Source organism: Ranitomeya variabilis, chromosome 5 (assembly GCF_051348905.1).
Source record: "Ranitomeya variabilis isolate aRanVar5 chromosome 5, aRanVar5.hap1, whole genome shotgun sequence".
Classification (NCBI taxonomy): Eukaryota; Metazoa; Chordata; class Amphibia; order Anura; family Dendrobatidae; genus Ranitomeya; species Ranitomeya variabilis.
In genome coordinates, this window is record NC_135236.1 from 250798145 (window position 1) to 250813619 (window position 15475).

A 15475-nucleotide genomic window follows, 5' to 3' on the forward strand; every position below is an offset into this window, starting at 1 on the left:
TCGGGTGGTTGGTCAGGCGGCAGCACGGGTGGTTGGTCAGGCGGCAGCACGAGTGGTTGGTCAGGCGGCAGCACGGGTGGTTGGTCAGGCGGCAGCACGGGTGGTTGGTTAGGCGGCAGCACGGGTGGTTGGTCAGGCGGCAGCACGGGTGGTTGGTGAGGCGGCAGAATGGTTATTGCAGGCTGTAGGCTTTCCTGAAGAGATGGGTTTTCAGGTTCCGTCTGAAGGATCCGAGGGTGGTGGATAATCGGATGTGTTGAGGTATGGAATTCCAGAGGATGGGGGATATTAGGGAGAAATCTTGGAGGCGGTTGTGTGAGGAATGAATAAGTGTGGAAGAGAGTAGGAGGTCTTGGGAGGATCGAAGATTACGTGAGGGAAGATAGTGGGAGATTAGTTCAGAGATATAGGGAGGGGACAGGTTGTGGATGGCTTTGTAGATCAGTGTTAGTAGTTTGAACTGCATTCGTTGGGGAATTGGAAGCCAGTGGAGGGATTTGCAGAGGGGAGTAGCGAGTGGGTGGATTAGCTGGGCAACAGAGTTGAGGACAGACTGGAGTGGTGCAAGGGAGTTAGCGGGGAGGCCACAGAGGAGGGTGTTGCAGTAATGGATGCTGGAGATGAGGGCATGCAAGAGTTTTAGTAGACTGTGGGGTGAGGAAGGGACGGATTCCAGCAATATTTTTGAGTTGGAGGCGACAGGAAGTGGCAAGAGTTTGGACGTGCAGTTTGAAGGACAGGGCAGAGTCGAGTTACCCCGAGGCAGCGGATTTCAGGTGCGGGAGAGAGCGTGATGCCGTTTACCATAATGGATAGATCAGGTAGGGGGGATACGCGAGATAGGGGAAAGATGATGAGTTCGGTTTTGTCTACATTGAGTTATAGGAAGCGAGTGTTGAAGAAGGAGGGTATGGCTGATAGACACTCCGGGATTCTGAACAGCAGAGAGGTGACATCTGGGCCAGAGAGGTAGATCTGTGTCATCCGCATACAGGTGGTACTGGAAGCCATGGGACTTTATGAGTTCTCCTAGGCTAAGGGTATAGATGGAAAAAAGTAGAGGTCCTAGGACAGAGCCTTGAGGGACTCCAACAGAGAGAGGGCCGGATGAGGAGGTAGTGTGGGAAACTCTAAATGTGCGGTCAGAGAGGTATGAGGTGATCCAAGAAAGGGCAAGGTCTTTGATCCCAAAGGAAGAAAGAATCTGTAGCAGTAGGCAGTGGTCAACTGTGTCGAAGGCAGAGGACAGGTCAAGGAGGAGAATGGAGAACTGTCTGTTAGCTTTGGCCTTTTTCTCTACTCCTTGCTATTGTTTGTTTCATATGCATTGGCGATCCCAATATAACTCATATTAGTGGATGGTCCCCGCTTACACATATTATTGAAAAAAAAGTCAGAATAGCATTTTTTCACAATTTTTCCCCACTTTACAATACGCTATATGGTAAACTCAACGGTGTCATTCAAAAGTACAACTCGGCCCACAATAACCAAGCCCTCAAAAGGCCATATTGATGGAAAAATAACGTCATGGCTCTGGGGAGAAAAAAATGAAAAACTAGAAGTTGGGGTTAAGAGGCGCCTCAGATGTACACCCCTCAAGGAGGGTGGGTTTTCATGTGCCTCAGCTTCACCCATTTTGGTGCAGCTGGGGCAGGTTGTAAAAAATCAGAAACGTTTGGAGAAACTTAGTTTTGCACCAAACGACATTTGTAGTTGTTTTCTGAACGTTGTCCGGCTGCTGAGATGATGCAAATGCTGTCCGTGCCTCAGCCGCGTTCTTCCTGACGGAGGTTTGAATGATGCCGGCTTCCCGCCATGTGAACGGCTCGCCGCCTGGGGCTCACTGCTTGGCCAAAAACACACGTAACACGTCAGCATCTTTGTAAGCATCACGTGCTAACTATGCACCAATTAGCTCGCGAGCCAGACCAAAGGCTCAGGATGCGTACTGGAGTGGGCGGGACTAGTCCTTCTGACGTCACGGAATCCCCGAACGGGCATCGGCGTGTTCGAGGAGAACTAGATGGCGGCCATTACACAGTTGGTGGCGGATGTTTCCCTTGAGCCTGGTGACTGGTTCCTGTGATTCCGCACACACATCCTCCTGCTTTGGGTTTCCGGCGCAGTGTGACTGAGGAAACGGGGAAGTGCCGAGTTGTGAGAAGTGTTGATTACAGCTGCGGTCCTGGGCTCTGTGCCCGTGTATACCCGGGGCTGCGGGGATAATGCCAGTGCTGGTCTGTGACCGAAGCTGCTGCAGGTGAGCTGTACTGGAGGGCGCGGGGGTCTGTGATGTGGTAAACGACGCACAGCGTCCTCACCTGGTGGTGGTATCGCCCAGAAGAGCTGCTGTGGCCTGTGTGATAGTGAGATGCGGCTGTGTGGTCAGGCCGAGCGTAGCAGTGGGGGGTGTCAGGCCGAGCGTAGCAGTGGGGGGTGTCAGGCCGAGCGTAGCGGCGGGGTGGTTGGGGGCGTCAGGCCGAGTGTAGCAACGTTGTGGTGGGGGCGTCAGACTGAGCGTAGCGGCTGGGTGGTTGGGGGGCGTCAGACTGAGCGTAGCGGTGGGGTGGTTGGGGGCGTCAGGCTGAGCGTAGCAGTGGGGTGGTTGGGGGGCGTCAGGCTGAGCGTAGCGGCGGGGTGGTTGGGGGGCGTCAGGCTGTGCGTAGCAACGTTGTGGTGGGGGCGTCAGGCTGAGCGTAGCGGCGGGGTGGTTGGGGGCGTCAGGCCGAGCGTAGTGGCGGGGTGGTTGGGGGTGTCAGGCTGAGCGTAGCGGCGGGGTGGTTGGGGGCGTCAGGCCGAGCGTAGTGGCGGGGTGGTTGGGGGTGTCAGGCCGAGTGTAGCAACGTTGTGGTGGGGGGCGTCAGGCTGAGCGTAGCAACGTTGTTGGGACGTCAGGCCGAGCGTAGCAGTGGGGTGGTTGGGGGCGTCAGACTGAGCGTAGCAACGTTGTGGTGGGGGCGTCAGGCTGAGCGTAGCGGCGGGGTGGTTGGGGGCGTCAGGCCGAGCGTAGTGGCGGGGTGGTTGGGGGTGTCAGGCCGAGTGTAGCAACGTTGTGGTGGGGGGCGTCAGGCTGAGCGTAGCAACGTTGTTGGGACGTCAGGCCGAGCGTAGCAGTGGGGTGGTTGGGGGCGTCAGACTGAGCGTAGCAACGTTGTGGTGGGGGCGTCAGGCTGAGCGTAGCAACGTTGTGGTGGGGGCGTCAGGCTGAGCGTAGCAACGTTGTGGTGGGGGCGTCAGGCTGAGCGTAGCGACGTTTTTGGGGCGTCAGGCCGAGCGTAGCAGTGGGGTGGTTGGGGGCGTCAGGCCGAGCGTAGCAGTGGGGTGGTTGGGGGGCGTCAGGCCGAGCGTAGCAGTGGGGTGGTTGGGGGGCGTCAGGCAGAGCGTAGCAACGTTGTGGTGGGGGCATCAGGCTGAGCGTAGCAACGTTGTGGTGGGGGCGTCAGGCTGAGCGTAGCAACATTGTGATGGGGGCGTCAGGCTGAGCGTAGCAACGTTGTGGTGGGGGCGTCAGGCTGAGCGTAGCGGCGGGGTGGTTGGGGGGCGTCAGGCTGTGCGTAGCAGTGGGGTGGTTGGGGGCGTCAGACTGAGCGTAGCAACGTTGTGGTGGGGGCGTCAGGCTGAGCGTAGCGGCGGGGTGGTTGGGGGCGTCAGGCCGAGCGTAGTGGCGGGGTGGTTGGGGGCGTCAGGCCGAGTGTAGCAACGTTGTGGTGGGGGGCGTCAGGCTGAGCGTAGCAACGTTGTTGGGACGTCAGGCCGAGCGTAGCAGTGGGGTGGTTGGGGGCGTCAGACTGAGCGTAGCAACGTTGTGGTGGGGGCGTCAGGCTGAGCGTAGCAACGTTGTGGTGGGGGCGTCAGGCTGAGCGTAGCGACGTTTTTGGGGCGTCAGGCCGAGCGTAGCAGTGGGGTGGTTGGGGGGCGTCAGGCCGAGCGTAGCAGTGGGGTGGTTGGGGGGCGTCAGGCAGAGCGTAGCAGTGGGGTGGTTGGGGGGCGTCAGGCAGAGCGTAGCAACGTTGTGGTGGGGGCATCAGGCTGAGCGTAGCAACGTTGTGGTGGGGGCGTCAGGCTGAGCGTAGCAACATTGTGGTGGGGGCGTCAGGCTGAGCGTAGCAACGTTGTGGTGGGGGCGTCAGGCTGAGCGTAGCAACGTTGTGGTGGGGGCGTCAGGCCGCCGTCACACATGCGAGTTTTACGGACGTAAGAGCGCAGAAACTACGTGCGTAAAACTCGCATAACATACGGCACAATGCTTCTCAATGGGTCTCGTCCTATCAGCCGTATATTACGGATCCGTAATATACGGCGTTCTACGGCCGTACAAAATCGCAGCATGCTGCGTTTGTCAGCGTATTGCGCAAAAAAATCGCCAATGAATGTCTATTGGGGCGAGAAAAATACGGATTCCACACGGACCAGCAGTGTGACTTGCGAGAAATACGCAGCGGTGTTAGTGAAAAGTCGGTAATTCAATTGCCGGCTTTTCATTTCTCCTGCCTAAACCCGACAGGATATGAGACATGGTTTACATACAGTAAACCATCTCATATCCCCATTTTTTTTGCATATTCCACACTACTAATGTTAGTAGTGTGTGTATGCAAAATTTGGGTGCCACCTTGCTATTGTAAGGTGACATTAAGCCAGATTAATAATGGAGAGGCGTCAATTATGACACCTATCCATTATTAATCCAATTGTATGAAAGGGTTAAAAAACACACACACACACACACACACACACACATGTTTTAAAAGTATTTTAATGAAATAAACACAGCGGTTGTTTTAATATTTTATTGCTCTCTCAATCCATTTGCAGACCCTCGCTTGGCAAAACAATAAACGCACAATATACATACCTTCTGCTGACCCGTCACGTCCCACGAAGTAATCCATCTGAAGGGGTTAAAATAATTTACAAGCAGGAGCCCTGCAAATGCAGCTGTGCCCGTGCTTGTAATTCCCCGGCGAATGAATGAAATGTAGGTCATTGACCTACATTTCCTTCAGTCGCGGTGATGCGCCCCCTGGTGGATGTCCTCATATGACCTGGAGCGTGGGAAAAAGTTCCCAGGCTGCAGTTCATGAGAACATCCAGCAGGGGCGCATCACCGCGACTGAAGGAAATGTAGGTCAATGACCTACATTTCATTCATTCGCCGGGGAATTACAAGCACGAGCACAGCTGCATTTGCAGGGCTCCTGCTTGTAAATTATTTTAACCCCTTCAGATGGATTACTTCGTGGGACGTGACGTGACGGGTCAGCAGAAGGTATGTATATTGTGCGTTTATTGTTTTGCCAAGCGAGGGTCTGCAAATGGATTGAGAGCAATAAAATATTACAACAACCGCTGTGTTTTTCATTAAAATACTTTTAAATCATGTGTGTGTGTTTTTTAACCCTTTCATACAATTGGATTAATAATGGATAGGTGTCATAATTGACGCCTCTCCATTATTAATCTGGCTTAATGTCACCTTACAATAGCAAGGTGGCATTAACCCTTCATTACCCCATATCCCACCGCTACACGGGAGTGGGAAGAGAGTGGCCAAGTGCCAGAATAGGCGCATCTTCCAGATGTGCCTTTTCTGGGGTGGCTGGGGGCAGATGTTTTTAGCCACGGGGGGGGGGGGGGCAATAACCATGGACCCTCTCCTGGCTATTAATATCTGCCGTCAGTCACTGGCTTTACCACTCTGGCGGAGAAAATTGCGCGGGAGCCCACGCCAATTTTTTCCGCCTTTAACCCTTTATTTTAGCAGCTACAGCGCCCAAATTTTGCATACACACACTACTAACATTAGTAGTGTGGAATATGCAAAAAAACTGGGGATATGAGATGGTTTACTGTATGTAAACCATGTCTCATATCCTGTCGGGTTTAGGCAGGAGAAATGAAAAAAATTGAATTACCGGCTTTTCACAGATATCGCGCTGAAGTAAATATAAATACAGACTATATATATATATATATATATATATATATATATATATATATATATATATATATATATATATATATATATATATACACATACATACTGTATATATGTTTTACCGAACATTTGAGCACATAAATCCATTAGATGTCGGTTTTGCAAGCCTGCGAGAAAATATCGCAGTACGGATGCCATACGGATTACATACGGAGGATGCCATGCGCAAAATACGCTGACACACCCTGCCTACGGATCACTATTTTGGGAACATTTCTCTGTATTACGGCCGTAAAATACGGACCGTATTGTCTTACGCCGAGTGTGACGCTGGCCTCAGGCTGAGCATTGCAGCTGGGTGGTTGGGGGGTGTCAGCGAAGTGTAGCGGTGGGGTGGTTGGGGGGCGTCAGGCTGACCGTAGCGACGTTGTTGGGGCGTCAGGCCGAGCGTAGCAGTAGGGTGGTTGGGGGCGTCAGGCCGAGTGTAGCGGTTTGGTGGTGGTGTTAAATTAATTATTCACGTTATTACTTTTGTTAGGTTACCTAATTTGTAATTTTTTTGTTACATGTATAAAGTGTATCAGAGAAATGTGATTGTATCAAAATGACAGCAAACAACCCAGTAAGTGACTCATCGCTGGAATCAGGGTCTCTTTCTTGACTTCTTGCTGCTCCCAGATTACATAGCAAATGCCTACAACAAAGTTCCATACATTTATGCATGATTATCAGTATTTACTATTAATGTTTGTGAAAATTATTTTGAATGCAACATCTTCGCTGAATGTCACGCCATATTGTATGGTTATGTTCACACGTTCAGTATTTGGTGAGTATTTTCCATCAGTATGTGTAAGCCAAATACAGAAGTGGTGACGTGTTTCTATTAGGCTATGTGCACACGTTGCGGATTCTGCCTCTCCTGGCAGAAAACGCACCTGCGGTTTTCTTGTGCGTTTTTGCTGCGGTTTTCTTGCGGATTTGCTGCGTTTTTTACCCCTGTGGTTTTCTATAATGGAATGGGTACAAAAACGCTGCAGATTCACAAAAAAGAAGTGACATGCTACTTCTTTTAACCCCTTCCCGACCCATGACGCCTATGTGGCGTCATGGAATGATCACGTCCCTGCAGATCGGGTGAAGGGGTTAACTCCTATTTTACCCGATCTGCAGGGAGAGGGGGAGTGGTACTTCAGCCCAGGGGGGGTGGCTTCACCCCCCCGTGGCTACGATCGCTCTGATTGGCTGTTGAAAGTGAAACTGCCAATCAGAGCGATTTGTAATATTTCACCTAAAAAAACTGGTGAAATATTACAATCCAGCCATGGCCGATGCTGCAATATCATCGGCCATGGCTGGAAAACCTGAAGTGACCCCCCCCCACCCCACCGATCGCCCCCCCTGTGCTCCGTTATGGGGTCCGGTCCCCTCCGTCCAGTGCTCCGCTCCCCCGTCCTCCTGCCCGCTCCCCCCTGCTCCTATGTCACCCCCCGGTGCTCCGACACCCCCCCCCGTGCCCCGATCTCCCCCCCCCTTATACTTACCGAGGCTCCCGGTGTCGGTCCGTCTCCTCGCTGGGCGCCGCCATCTTCCAAAATGGCGGGCGCATGCTCAGTGCGCCCGCCGAATCTGCCGGCCGGCAGATTCATTACAAGTACATTTTGATCGCTGTGGTAGGTTCTATCACAGCGATCAAAATAAAAAAAATAATAAATAACCCCCCCCCTTTATCACCCCCATAGGTAGGGACAATAATAAAATAAAGAAAATATTTTTTTTTCTTTTTCCACTAGGGTTAGGGTTAGAACTAGGGTTAGAACTAGGGGTAGGGTTAGGGTTAGGGTTACGGGTAGGGTTAGGGGTAGGGTTATGGCATGTGCACACAGAGCGGATCGGCCGCGGATCCGCAGCGGATCGGCAGCGGATCGGCAGCGGATCGGCAGCGGATCCACAGCGGATCGGCCGCGGATCTGCAGCGGATCGGCCGCGGATCCGCAGCGGGTTGGCAGCGGATCCGCAGCGGATTGGCCGCGGATCCGCAGCGGATTGGCCGCTGCGAATTCGAAGCAGTTTTCCATCAGGTTTACAGTACCATGTACACCTAAGGAAAACCAAATCCGCTGTGCCCATGGTGCGGAAAATTCCGTGCAGAAACGCTGCATTGTATTTTCCGCAGCATGTCAATTCTTTGTGCGGATTCCGCAGCGTTTTACACCTGTTCCTCAATAGGAATCCGCAGGTGAAATCCGCACAAAAAAACACTGGAAATCTGCTGTAAATCCGCAGGTAAAACGCAGTGCCTTTTACCTGCAGATTTTTCAAAAATCGTGCGGAAAAATCTCATGAATCCGCAACGTGGGCACATAGCCTTAGGGTTAGGGTTGGAATTAGAGTTAGGGTTGGAATTAGGGCTAGGGTTTGAAATAGGGTTAAGATTAGGCTTGTGGTTAGGGTTACGGATAGGGTTAGGGGTGTGTTGGGGTTACAGTTGTGGTTAGGGTTGGGATTAGGGTTACGGTTGGGATTAGGGTTAGGATTAGGGTTGGAATTAGGGTTACGGGTGTGTTGCGGTTAGGGTTGTGGTTAGGGGTGTGTTGGGGTTAGGGTTGTGATTAGGGTTATGGCTACAGTTGGGATTAGGATTAGGGGTGTGTTGGGGTTAGTGTTGAAGTTAGAATTGAGGGGTTTCCACTGTTTAGGCACATCAGGGGTCTCCAAACGCAACATGGTGCCACCATTGATTCCAGCCAATCTTGCGTTCAAAAAGTCAAATGGTGCTCCCGCCCTTCCAAGCCCCGACGTGCGCCCAAACAGTGGTTTACCCCCACATTTGGGGTACCAGCGTACTCAGGACAAACTGGGCAAAAACTGTTGGGGTCCAATTTCTCCTGTTACCCTTGCAAAAATAAAAAATTACTTGCTAAAACATAATTTTTGAGGAAAGAACAATTATTTTTTATTTTCACGGCTCTGCGTTATAAACTTCTGTGAAGCACTTGGGGGTTGAAAGTGCTCACCACACATCTAGATAAGTTCCTTCGGGGGTCTAGTTTCCAAAATGGGGTCACTTGTGGGGTGTTTCTACTGTTTAGGCACATCAGGGGCTCTGCAAATGCAATGTGACGCCCGCAGACCATTCCATCAAAGTCTGCATTTCAAATGTCACTACTTCCCTTCCGAGCCCTGACGTGTGCCCAAACAGTGGTTTACCCCCACATATGGGGTATCAGCGTACTCACAACAAACTGGGCAACAAATATTGGGGTCCAAATTCTCCTGTTACCCTTGTGAAAATAAAAAATTGCTTGCTAAAACATCTTTTTTGAGGAAAGAAAAATGATTTTTTATTTTCACGGCTCTGCGTTGTAAACTTCTGTGAAGCACTTGGGGGTTGAACGTGCTCACCACACATCTAGATAAGTTCCTTGGGGGATCTAGTTTCCAAAATGGGGTCACTTGTGGGGGGTTTCTACTGTTTAGGCATATCAGGGGCTCTGCAAACGTAACATGATGCCCGCAGACCATTCCATCAAAGTCTGCATTCCAAAACGTCACTACTTCCCTTCCGAGCCCCGGCATGTGCCCAAACAGTGGTTTACCCCCACATATGGGGTATCAGCGTACTCAGGAGAAACTGGACAACAACTTTTGGGGTCCAATTTCTCCTGTTACTCTTGCAAAAATAAAAAATTCTGGGCTAAAAAAATATTTTTGAGGAAAGGAAACACATTTATTATTTTCACGGCTCTGCGTTATAAACTTCTGTGAAGCACTTGGGGGTTCAAAGTGCTCACCACACATCTAGATAAGTTCCCTTTGGGGTCTAGTTTCCAAAATGGAGTCACTTGTGGGGAGTTCCTACTGTTTAGGCACATCAGGGGCTCTGCAAACGCAACCTGACGCCCGCAGAGCATTCCATCAAAGTCTGCATTTCAAAACGTCACTACTTCCCTTCCGAACCCCGACGTGTGCCAAAACAGTGGTTTACCCCCACATATGGGGTATCAGCGTACTCAGGAGAAACTGGACAACAACTTTCGGGGTCCAATTTCTCCTGTTACCCTTGGGAAAATAAAAAATTGTGGGCTAAAAAATCATTTTTGAGAAAAGAAAAATTATTTTTTATTTTCATGGCTCTGCGTTATAAACTTCTGTGAAGCACTTGGGGGTTCAAAGTGCTCACCACACATCTAGATAAGTTCCTTGGGGGGTCTAGTTTCCAAAATGGGGTCACTTGTGGAGGAGCTCCAATGTTTAGGCACACAGGGGCTTTCCAAACGCGACATGGTGTCCGCTAACGATGGAGATAATTTTTCATTCAAAAAGTCAAATGGCGCTCCTTCCCTTCCAAGCCTTACCATGTGCCCAAACAGTGGTTTACCCCCACATGTGAGGTATTGGTGTACTCAGGAGAAATTGCCCAACAAAATTTAGGATCCATTTTATCCTGTTGCCCATGTGAAAATGAAAAAATTGAGGCTAAAATAATTTTTTTGTGAAAAAAAAGTACTTTTTAATTTTTACGGAGCAATTTGTGAAGCACCTGGGGGTTTAAAGTGCTCACTATGCTTCTAGATAAGTTCCTTGGGGGGTCTAGTTTCCAAAATGTGGTTACTTGTGGGGGAGCTCCAATGTTTAGGCACACGGGGGCTCTCCAAACGCGACATGGTGTCCGCTAAAGATTGGAGCCAATTTTTCATTCAAAAAGTCAAATGGCGCTCCTTCCCTTCCGAGCCCTGCCGTGCGCCCAAACAGTGGTTTACCCCCACATATGAGGTATCAGCGTACTCAGGACAAATTGGACAACAACGTCCGTGGTCCAGTTTCTCCTTTTACCCTTTGGAAAATAAAAAATTGTTGCTAAAAGATCATTTTTGTGACTAAAAAGTTAAATGTTCATTTTTTACTTCCATGTTGCTTCTGCTGCTGTGATACACCTGAAGGGTTAATAAACTTCTTGAATGTGGTTTTGAGCACCTTGAGGGGTGCAGTTTTTAGAATGGTGTCACTTTTGGGTATTTTCAGCCATATAGAACCCTCAAACTGACTTCAAATGTGAGGTGGTCCCTAAAAAAAATGGTTTTGTAAATTTTGTTGTAAAAATGAGAAATCACTGGTCAAATTTTAACCCTTATAACTTCCTAGCAAAAAAAAAATTTGTTTCCAAAATTGTGCTGGTGTAAAGTAGACATGTGGGAAATGTTATTTATTAACTATTTTGTGTCACATAACTCTCTGGTTTAACAGAATAAAAATTCAAAATGTGAAAATTGCGAAATTTTCAAAATTTTTGCCAAATTTCCGTTTTTTTCACAAATAAACTCAGAAATTATCGACCTAAATTTACCACTAACATGAAGCCCAATATGTCACGAAAAAACAATCTCAGAATCGCTAGGATCCGTTGAAGCGTTCCTGAGTTATTACCTCATAAAGGGACACTGGTCAGAATTGCAAAAAACGGCAAGGTCATGAAGGGGTTAAACAGCAGCGGATTTTCCGCAAAGTGTGCACAGCATTTTTTTTTCTCATTGATTTACATTGTACTGTAAATCAACTGCGGATCTGGAGTGTTTCTGCACCTCAAAAAACGCTGCGGGTCCACAGAGAATCCGCAACGTGTGCACATACCCTTATACTTTTCCTCTGATTGTTCCACTCCTTACACATACTGATTGAAAATACTGACCAAATACTAAACGTGTTAAACGTGCCCTTAAGGCAGGGGTCCCCAACCTGTAGCTCGGGAGCCACATGTGGCTCGCGGTCCAATGAATTGTGGCTCGCGGCTGTCTGTCAGCTTGGAGCATTAATTCCAGTTCTAGCAAACAGGTATGAAGAGCACATCTGAAAATGGTGAATTTTGTGAGCAGCCCTGCACAGAAGAGCAGATCTGGATGCACATACAGGTCCTTCTCAAAAAATTAGCATATAGTGTTAAATTTCATTATTTACCATAATGTAATGATTACAATTAAACTTTCATATATTATAGATTCATTATCCACCAACTGAAATTTGTCAGGTCTTTTATTGTTTTAATACTGATGATTTTGGCCTACAACTCCTGATAACCCAAAAAACCTGTCTCAATAAATTAGCATATTTCACCCGTCCAATCAAATAAAAGTGTTTTTTAATAACAAACAAAAAAACCATCAAATAATAATGTTCAGTTATGCACTCAATACTTGGTCGGGAATCCTTTGGCAGAAATGACTGCTTCAATGCGGCGTGGCATGGAGGCAATCAGCCTGTGACACTGCTGAGATGTTATGGAGGCCCAGGATGCTTCAATAGCGGCCTTAAGCTCATCCAGAGTGTTGGGTCTTGCGTCTCTCAACTTTCTCTTCACAATATCCCACAGATTCTCTATGGGGTTCAGGTCAGGAGAGTTGGCAGGCCAATTGAGCACAGTAATACCATGGTCAGTAAACCATTTACCAGTGGTTTTGGCACTGTGAGCAGGTGCCAGGTCGTGCTGGAAAATGAAATCTTCATCTCCATAAAGCATTTCAGCCGATGGAAGCATGAAGTGCTCAAATCTCCTGATAGCTAGCTGCATTGACCCTGCCCTTGATGAAACACAGTGGACCAACACCAGCAGCTGACATGGCACCCCACACCATCACTGACTGTGGGTACTTGACACTGGACTTTTGGCATTTCCTTCTCCCCAGTCTTCCTCCAGACTCTGGCACCTTGATTTCCGAATGACATGCAAAATTTGCTTTCATCAGAAAAAAGTACTTGGGACCACTTAGCAACAGTCCAGTGCTGCTTCTCTGTAGCCCAGGTCAGGCGCTTCTGCCGCTGTTTATGGTTCAAAAGTGGCTTTACCTGGGGAATGCGGCACCTGTAGCCCATTTCCTGCACACGCCTGTGCACGGTGGCTCTGGATGTTTCCACACCAGACTCAGTCCACTGCTTCCTCAGGTTCCCCAAGGTCTGGAATCGGTCCTTCTCCACAATCTTCCTCAGGGTCCGGTCACCTCTTCTCGTTGTACAGCGTTTTCTGCCACATTGTTTCCTTCCAACAGACTTACCATTGAGGTGCCTTGATACAGCACTCTGGGAACAGCCTATTTGTTGAGAAATTTCTTTCTGGGTCTTACCCTCTTGCTTGAGGGTGTCAATGATGGCCTTCTTGACATCTGTCAGGTCGCTAGTCTTACCCATGATGGGGGTTTTGAGTAATGAACCAGGCAGGGAGTTTTTAAAAGCCTCAGGTATCTTTTGCATGTGTTTAGAGTTAATTAGTTGATTCAGAAGATTAGGGTAATAGGTCATTTAGAGAACCTTTTCTTGATATGCTAATTTATTGAGACAGGTTTTTTGGGTTATCAGGAGTTGTAGGCCAAAATCATCAGTATTAAAACAATAAAAGACCTGACAAATTTCAGTTGGTGGATAATGAATCTATAATATATGAAAGTTTAATTGTAATCATTACATTATGGTAAATAATGAAATTTAACACTATATGCTAATTTTTTGAGAAGGACCTGTATACTAGTCTTAGGGGTTTTGAGATGATTTAAGTATGGTACGCTGGAGACAAGATGACAACACCTGTCAGAGGAGGTGTTTGAAGCTGGATGTGACAGTGTCTTGGGAGTGCTTTATAGGAGAATTCTGAATGGGGGGTATTGTAGGAACCCCTAGATCTTTGTATACTGCTTTGGGGTGATTGATTTTTGTGGAAAAGCTTTGGTTACCATTATGCCTGTAAAGAGGCTTGGGTTGCCACTATTGTGAGGGGGTGGGAGCTGAATGTGGCTCGCGACCCTCTCTCAAGGCTGGATGTGGCTTGCAACCCTCTCTAAGGCTACTTTCACACTAGCGTCGTGCACTGCACGTCGCTATGCGACGTTGCGGCGCACCGGCGCTAGCTGTGAAAGCGCCGCACAACGGGGGCAGTGGATACAGTTTTCCAACGCATCCGCTGCCCCATTGTGAGGTGCGGGGAGGAGGGGGCGGAGTTCCGGCCGCGCATGCGCGGTCGGAAATGCTACAGACGACGCACCAAAAAACGTTACAAGCAACGTTTTTTGGTGGCAACGGTCTTATGCAACACGACGCAACCGTCGCACGACGGTTGTGGCGTGTGGCACTGCGTCGCTAATAAAAGTCTATGGAGAAAAAAACGCATCCTGCAAGCACTTTTGCAGGATGTGTTTTTTCTGCAAAACGACGCATAGCGACGTGCAGTGCACGACCCTAGTGTGAAAGAGGCCTAAGAGCTGAATGTGGCTCTCAAGGTCAGAAACGTTGGGGATCCGATCTCTGCCTTAAGGCATGGTGATATCGCATGGAAAAAATCTAGTCCACTATTGAACTTCCAATATGAAATTCTTTTTTACTTCCATACATTAAAGAGAAAGTGTCAGCACAATTTTGTAAAGACATGGCTGTAATTGTGCTGTATGGGTAGATTCACATGAACGTATAAAACAAAATCGTTTGGAGTTTAATCCGAAATGTGAAACAGTTGTTTTTTCTTGCCATCTATATCCAACTATATGGTGGCCCGATTCTAACGCATCGGGTATTCTAGAATATGTATGTATGTATATATATAGCAGCCACATAGTATATAGCACAGGCCACGTAGTATATTGGAGCCATGTAGTATATAGCAGACAAATACTACGTGGCCTGTGCTATATACTATGTGGCTGCTATATACATGCATACATACATGCATACATATTGTAGAATACCCGATGCGTTAATACTGGCCACGCAATATATAAGTGGCCACGCAATATGTAAGTGCCCACGCAGTATATAGCAGCCACGCAGTATATAACACAGGCGACGTAGTATATAACACAGGCCATGCAGTATATTACAGTGGCCACGTAATATATAGCGCAGCCCACGCGGTATATAGCGCAGCCCACGCGGTATATAGCGCAGCCCACGCGGTATATAGCGCAGCCCACGCGGTATATAGCGCAGCCCACGCGGTATATAGCGCAGCCCACGCGGTATATAGCGCAGCCCACGCGGTATATAGCGCAGCCCACGCGGTATATAGCGCAGCCCACGCGGTATATAGCGCAGCCCACGCGGTATATAGCGCAGCCCACGCGGTATATAGCGCAGCCCACGCGGTATATAGCGCAGCCCACGCGGTATATAGCGCAGCCCACGCGGTATATAGCGCAGCCCACGCGGTATATAGCGCAGCCCACGCGGTATATAGCGCAGCCCACGCGGTATATAGCGCAGCCCACGCGGTATATAGCGCAGCCCACGCGGTATATAGCGCAGCCCACGCGGTATATAGCGCAGCCCACGCGGTATATAGCGCAGCCCACGCGGTATATAGCGCAGCCCACGCGGTATATAGCGCAGCCCACGCGGTATATAACGCAGCCCACGCGGTATATAACGCAGCCCACGCGGTATATAACGCAGCCCACGCGGTATATAACGCAGCCCACGCGGTATATAACGCAGCCCACGCGGTATATAACGCAGCCCACGCGGTATATAACGCAGCCCACGCGGTATATAACGCAGCCC

General features: G+C 49.2%; 1 protein-coding gene across 2 annotated transcripts in view; it reads left to right on the forward strand.

The window, feature by feature from the left end:
• Window positions 1-1958: 1958 nt before the first annotated feature.
• The window catches only part of CLK3 (CDC like kinase 3), a 76871-nt gene continuing 63354 nt past the window's right edge, over window positions 1959-15475 (forward strand). Inside the window, exon 1 of one of the 2 annotated variants that reach the window (XM_077264027.1) lies at window positions 1959-2263. The gene's annotated coding sequence lies outside the window, so the exon portion shown is untranslated. The remainder of the gene's footprint in view (window positions 2264-15475) is intronic. The other variant, XM_077264028.1, reaches the window with a different exon arrangement.